The sequence below is a fragment of the Carex rostrata genome, chromosome 35, assembly GCF_964058835.1.
Source record: "Carex rostrata chromosome 35, lpCarRost1.2, whole genome shotgun sequence".
Taxonomy (NCBI): Eukaryota; Viridiplantae; Streptophyta; class Magnoliopsida; order Poales; family Cyperaceae; genus Carex; species Carex rostrata.
The window spans coordinates 2,068,643-2,076,693 of record NC_135952.1 but is presented as its reverse complement, the minus strand read 5'-3'; the positions used below and the strand labels follow the sequence as shown (position 1 = coordinate 2,076,693).

Genomic DNA, 8,051 nt, shown 5'->3' with positions numbered 1-8,051 from the left:
TCTTCTCTCTGTTGGTCATGGAAGAAAACAAATTTTCTTTCAACGGTTGAATTTAAAATGAAAATGACCTCCTTACCAGTACCACAAAGTCATGAAAATCGGCTCCACAGCTTTTCCTCGTGCACTATCATTTCTGCCAATACGACAGCGTTCATATTATCACCCTGAAAAGTCATCGCATTTCGGCATCTGTCCTCTTCCACAAAGTGCCAACTCGTGTTTAATGAGATTCTTGACAAATATTATTTAATAGAGTAAGCAAAACTGCGCCACAAAATTGGGACGATAAGATTCAAATTTGATAAGCAATGTCATCCTCTTGATTTGTGCTATAAGTCTATAAGATGATGTGATCAATTATAAACACCCTTATATATAATAATATAACACATTGGGGAACGAAAATACTTGAGTAACACAAAAATGTTGCCTCTTCAAGAAGTGATCTTTACTTTATCACATAATCTGTCACTGCTCTGTATCTCTCTATTATCTATCTTCATACTTTGTTTCAGCATAAAAAGAAGAAACTTCTCAAAAGGCCCCGAAAAGTTGATACCTTCGCCTCCAAAGCTTCCATTCATAGGAAATATCCACCAACTAAGTTCTCTTTACCATCAATCTCTCTATTCACTGTCTCTGAAATATGGGCCCCTCATGCTACTTCATTTCGGTGAAGTTCCATGGCTTATTGTTTCATCATCTGATATGGCATGTGCAATCCTACGGACCCACGACCTCACCTTTGCTACTCGACCTTCTGCTGTCGCCTCTGACATCATCTTTTATGGTGACTTGGCCTTTGAGCGTTATGGTGACAATTGGAGGCAATTGAAAAAGATCTTCACAATCCATTTAATGAGTACCAAGAAGATTGCCTCCTACAAAACAATTAGAGAGGAGGAAGTTGGTAATTTAATTGCAAAGATCGGTGACCATGCCTCCATTTCGAGTGGTGATCCTATAAATTTGAGCAAGGTTTTGTTCTCATTCATGAATGATGTAGTTTTTAGGGTTGTTTCCGGAAAAATCATGATGGAAGAACAGATGTATGTTATGGTTCGAGAGCTTGTAGAAGAGAGTTTTCATATACTTGGAAAATTTAGTATTGGTGATTTGTTTCCTTCTTTGTTATGGTTAGAAAGGCTTATAGGATTAAGCGGGAGGGCTAGTAGATATAGAAATAAGTGGGAATTGTTGATTCAAGAGGTAATTCAAGCTCATATTAAAAGCGAAGAGAATAGTGACGGACACGATAATTTTGTTGATATTTTACTTTCTTTGAAGAATGATTCAAGCATCAACTTTGACATCACCATGGATCAGATCACGGGGCTACTCGGGGTAAGCATTTTTATTTTCTTTTTTCTTTTTGAGAAAATATATATCAAATCATTGAACTTACATATCACAATCAAATTATTCAGGATGCATTAGCTGGTGGAATTGATTCAACATACATCACCATAGATTGGGCAATGTCAGAGCTTATCAAAAACCCTAAACATATGAAGAAGGTGCAAGAAGAGGTGAGGGGAATAGTAAAGCTTGGTGACATGGTGAGATCTGAAGATTTGGACAAAATGAGTTACCTAAAAGCAGTAATTAAAGAAACCCTACGGCTACATCCTCCTGGCCCTTTGCTTGTTCCAAGGGAATCGATGGAAGAATGCGAAATAAATGGTTTCACAATTCCTTAAGGAACTAAAGTCCTTATCAATGCGTGGGCCATTGCGAGGGAGGCAAAATCTTGGGAGATGCCAGAGGAGTTCATGCCAGAAAGATTCATTGGTAGGCAAGTGGACTACAAGGGCAACGACTTTCAGTTCATCCCGTTTGGAGCGGGACGCAGGATTTGTCCGGGCATATTGTTTGCTACAGTCACAGCAGAGCTTGCATTGGCAAATCTCATACACGGCTTCGATTGGGAGTTGCCGAGTGGAATGACAACGGAGAAGTTCAACATGAGTGAAAAGCCAGGATTTACTGTGCATAGAAAGGATGAACTTCGGCTCCTTGTTAAAAATGTTCACACCTCATATTAGACACGGTTAAGTTGAATCTTGTGATTGGAAATAATGGCCTGAGGGCAATAAACTTTGCATAAAAAAAAGTAAAAAAGAAAAGAATTCTGCCTTATTTGGAATAAACGGTAGTTTATGTAAAACAATATTGGTAGATTAGTTTTTTGTATAATACACACTTGTTTTGATTTACTTTTTTGATGGTTCACTTGTTTGATTTTTACCATAATAAATTTAACTATTTATAATAATATATTTAATTATGAATATGTCATTGACATATGTTGGTCTTATCCTTCAATTTGAATCATAAATGTGGACGGAAAATATTACAAACATCAATAAGTACACACAATGCACAGTAAGTGGATTTTAGATGAATTATACGCATAATATTTATTCTATGTATATATTTCATTTTAGAGAAATAATTTTATGAGTATTTAAAGGTTTCTTATTGGCTATTATCCGCTTGTTTTGGTAATCTAGCTTAGCTTGTACCAATTTGGCTATGGAGAATTAAGCTTCCTTAGCACTACTTAACACTACTACAAAATAAGAGATTGCACACGGACATAAATGGAGGAGCTACACAGATTTTCTGCTGTGTGGAGTGTGAGGGTGTAGAAATCCTTGAATAAATACACACGGATATTTACTCGTGTGTAATTATAAGAGAGCTACACGGATTATTACATAAACAGCCGTGTACAAACACTTGCCAACATCGCTCTCAATATTACCGAGTTACACGGATATTTAGGTAAATATCCGTGTACAATTACTATTTCTACACGAACTTTAAGCTAAATATCCGTGTACAATTACTATTTTTACACGGACTTTTAGCTAAATATCCATGTAGCTCTCTTATATTATTATTTTATGTTTAAATATCCATGTAGCTAAAAAAGACAAGGTGGTTTCAATTTAAATTTTGTAATGCTCAATATGGATTTATATAATTTTGTATAATTTAATGTACATGAATTTTGTATAATTTTATTTAGTTTTGTAATTCTAATTTTAAATAGCTTCCTCTGTTTAATAACCTCTGTTTTGGAATTTTGATTTTAAATGGCTAGCAAAACTGGAGGCTAGCCTAAAAAAAAATTGGAAAAAAAAAGACAATTATACACGGATATTTAACTAAAGCTCTCTTATATTATTATTTTCATTGGTGTACATGGGAATAGATATAGGAATGTGTTGAATGAGTATTCGGTTGTATCATGGGTTTAGTTATAGGAAATATTGAGATAGAATCTATTTCTATATGACATTTTTTTTTAAAAATATGACTTTTATTGCTACAATATAAAAAATAGCATTTATTGCTACAATATTTTAAAGATGTCACATATTTTAAGAGCTTTTGACTCGTCTATTCATTTCATATAAAAATAATAATGTATGAGTAATGTTACCATGCTATTCTAATTTTATTTATTTAATTAGTGCAAATAATCAAATAAATTTTTATTGTGTAATTAGTGACAAATAATCTTCTAGTGTTTATTTCAAATTTTTTTCCTCTGCCGAAACATATAACTTAAATAATTAAGAACCATAAGAAGATAAATTCATATTCATAATTGATATATTTGGAATATTTGCTTTCCTATAACAATAAATTCATATTCATAATTAAAAGAACCATAAGAAGATAAGATATATGGATGCACCCCATTTCATGAATTACTTAAATAATTTTACAATAAATACAAGAACTTAAATAAAGATGAAAAATAGATTACGGCAAATTTCATTTATTGTGGAAAAATAGTTCCCTAATTGACATAAAGATGTACTTCACAACAAAATCAACTATTTATAGTTTGCATGGTCCAAAAGAAATGTTCATTGATGGAAAGGGGAAAATAAGAAACAAATTCCGTGACCTCTTGAGTTAAATTATTGTCCTGTACCAGTCGGTATCAGAGGAGAAACCTTAACAAACAAAACAACGAAAACATCATACACTAGTACAAAAAACCCTTTCACTGACTCTCAATCACCGACGGTTTTAATGTGTAACAGTCAGTGTAGAAACTGCGTGGCAAAATTGTAAATAAGAAGAATTTCAACACTGACTGTTTAATTGTAAACAACCGTCAGTGAATCAACACTGACTGTTTTTTTTTGCTAACCGTCAGTGTTGATCATAACCTACACCGACCCTTTTATTAAAAAACAGTCAGTGTTGAGCTGTACACCAACACTGACTGTTGTATTAAGGGAACCGTCAATGTTGCTTCACCCTATAGTAACTGTTTTTTTCACAAAAACCGTCAGTGTTGAGCTATACACCAACACTGACTGTTGTGTTAAAGGAAGGGTCAGTGTTGCCTCACCCTACACTGACTGTTTTTTTTAATAAAAGGGTCAGTGTTGATAGTATGCTCTACAGTGACTGTTTTTTTTAATAAAAGAGTCAGTGTTGCCTCACCCTACAGTGACTGTTTTTTTAATAAAAGGGTCAGTGTTACCTAAGAGAAGATATCCCCACACAATTCATTTACTAAAATGGAGGCCTCCTTTTAAATTAGAACAGTTCATCACACATCAGAGGTCTCTGATTAACCCAGTAGCCAATTAGATAATAATTGCACAATAAATTATATGCACAAAATTCCAAAAAAGAAAAATCTACATTTTCGCATATTAGCTAAACAAATTATACTTACAAATATCAATTTTATACAATTTCATTATTATTTGCCTCTTAAAATAGTGTCATTAAATGTGGACCGTGCATTTTCCCGTTATAAATCGACGGTTGATTTTTCATGAAATGATTCAAAGTTAATTTTTAAATGATCAAGGGAGAATCCTTAACATATACAACATAAATGATTTTAAATTTGGTTATGGCTAAGCTTCGATCCGACGTAATGTTATTATAGCCATTCGATGGCTTGATATTCCGTAAGCTTGATGGATGTGAAAATCAATGTAAATTTGGACAGAAACAAATTAAGCTAGCAATCTTTAATTGTAACGGTTCCGATCGACCAAGGCACAACATTTTTGTTTGTTCCTTTATTAACTTCCACAGCTATTGTTATTGTTGCATGACAGGTATATAGCATATGAGTTGTTAAGACAACATGAATGTACTAACATGCTATTTTATGTGTCTAAATCATTTACTAAGACGCAAAAATACGTTTAACATTCATTATCTTGTAAATTTTACTAATAATAATTTTCAATAATTTTTTTTACGAAAAAAATGCCAAATATCTTAATTAATTAGTAAATTTCACAGCTCATGCGAAAAACTAATAATACATAATAAATTGAATTTGTTCATCAAATAGTCACGACATGTACAAATTTAATTAAAATAAGAAAAATATAATTATTAAATATTTTACAAAATTTATGTCATATGTACAAATATATATTCTAATAAATCCACATGTAACTTCTTATTTAATCAGTGAGCCTATCTCCCTAGATATTTCATCGATTTTTTTAATGTTGTAAAAATTCAAATCATTTGATTTGTATTGGCACGAATATTATAGTAATTCAAAATTTGCATTACTACATAAAAAATTCATATCGTTCAATTGGTATTGACATAAATATTAAATAAGCTTAAAATTTTTAAATTGGATTAAATTAGTTCAAATTTCGATTGAATAGTTTGGATTCCAAACTCATAATTTTAGCTAGCTAGGTACAATAGATGATACGAAATTAGTTCAAATCATGTACATCTTATTATATAGCACTAAGAAAAAAAAAAAAAAAAAACCCAACACTGACGGCTCACCTTTAATAACCGTCGGTGTAGGTCCCTACATACAGTGACTGTTTAATATACAAAACCGTCGGTGTAGGTCTGTAGCATACACTGACTGTTTTTAGAGAATAACAGTCAGTGTATGTCCTCTGTTTTGGCCGGGAAACAGAAAACGAAAAATTGAAAATTAAAAATTTTGAAGTGTTGGTTCCGAAATAGAAGCCGATCAGCCGCCAAAATTTTCATTTCCCCCTTCTAATTCATTTGCTCCTTCTCTCGGTGAATTGCTCTTCTCCCACTCTCTCGGCGAACTGCTGTCGATCAGCACCGAGCACACCTCCGCGAACTGCTCTCTCGGCAAACTGTGAACCGAGCACACCTCCACTGTCTTCCTCTGAGATTCCCCAGCCGTCTTCCTCCGAGAACCGAGCACACCTCCGCCATCTCATCAGAGCACAGCTCCGCCACCTTGCTCTCTCAGCGAACTGCGAACTGAGCACACTCCACCTAATCCTCTGAGAACCGAGCACACCTCCGCCTTGCTCTGCCGAATCAAAAAAAGCATCGCTAGGCTAATATTCCCTTTAATTTCTTAGTTCCAATCTTTTTTTCTTTTAATTTTGAGAAAAACCCTAACTTATTTTTCTAACGTTTTTTATTTTGGTACTGTTCAAAATTGCATACTGTACCAGTAACTTTTACGGACAACTTACCAGCTGCACCAGCCAAAATTTCAATTCTTGGTATTCAAAATTCCTCTTAAAGGAAGCCATCCAGATGCCCATAAGATATCCCAAGTAAGCTCCGACTTTTATTCTTTCTCACATAAAGGTATCATTACTGGTCTATTATCCATTGCATATATCTATAGCGTCGTTTGTCCTTTTTTGTATATATTCTTTGTAAAAGTATCTATTTAAAGATGAACAGGTTCTCAGGGGTCGTCTATATATGGAATATGAATATAAAAACTGGTACTTGATATATATTTTTGTGTATTTCACTATTTCTTAGGTACTTTACAGGGCTTTTATCACCATCGAAGGGAGTTCTTCTTTTATTTGGTCCCCCAGGAACAGGAAAGGTTTGTACTTCGGTTCATGTAGTTAGTACTTAGTAATTAGTATCTTTCATTCCATTTTATATTTCATTCCATTTAATTTTTATCATAGCATAGCATATCACTAACTGTTGGTATGTGACTAATTAACTAATTGACATTTAATAAAATTTCAGTATTTTTGAATCTTTTTTTTTTTTTTGATAAGCGTATTTTTGAATCTTATGTGGAGTCCAAAGGAGTGCACAAGGAGGGATCAACACAATGTGTGGCAATTCATTGAGGTGTGAACTTGTACACTTGAGTTTTAATTTGATACTTAATTTTTTTCCTTCTTTGCGATTGAGCTCTCTCGGGTAATTATTTTACTTACATTGAGCATTTCAGAGCCCTAGGCAAAAAGGAGGCAAGGTGTGTGGATTTTATGTCATGAAACACATGCAAAACCTAGCCATTACGCAATTTAATGTTTTTCCTAATGTATGTATTTTATGATTAAACTTGATTCATTTTTCATACAACTTGGATAAAATTAACTTCTTAATTGTATTAATGCAGCATGATTTTCCGGCAGAAAAATATACATCGACGCAACTTCATGCAATAACACGACAATGGTGTACATTTTTCTTGGACAACTTCTAAACTAGTTATAACAAATGCAATGTTGTTAATTTCAAATGCATATTTTGTTACTATGTGTTATGTAAATTTTACTATAGTGTGGTTTTTGTGTGAATGAATATGTTATGTTATTAAATTGTGTTGTCTTTTGTTTATGTTGTGTACATTATTTGCATGATCTTCTATTTAACAGTCAATGAATGTAGTATAGTACTATATATGGCTAGCAAAAATATGGAGGCTAGCCCTGATACAAGCAGAATCATGCCAAAATTTTTACGCCAACAGTGACTGTCTTTTAAAAAATAGTCAGTGTAGGGTGCCTACAGTGACTGTTTTAAAAAAAAAACAGTCAGTGTAGGGTGCGTACAGTGACTGTTTTTTTTAAAAACAGTCAGTGTTGGGTGCCTATAGTGACTGTTTTTTTTAAAAAACAGTCAGTGTAGGGTTTCTACAGTGACTGTTTTTTAAACCGTCAGTGTAGGCTATCTACACTGACTGTTTTTTACCCGTCAGTGTTGAGTATCTATACTGGCGGCGCCATCACTGACGCCTCAATTACAGTCAGTCAAGGGGTTTTTTAACAGTC

At 33.4% G+C, this 8,051-nt stretch overlaps 1 pseudogene across 1 annotated transcript; it reads left to right on the top strand.

Annotated features, from left to right (window-relative positions):
• Positions 1-369: 369 nt before the first annotated feature.
• On the top strand, positions 370-2,225 carry LOC144549244 (cytochrome P450 71A1-like; annotated as a pseudogene). The gene is made up of 2 exons (XR_013509633.1): positions 370-1,344; positions 1,428-2,225. The product of XR_013509633.1 is annotated as a cytochrome P450 71A1-like (transcript).
• Positions 2,226-8,051: the final 5,826 nt, after the last annotated feature.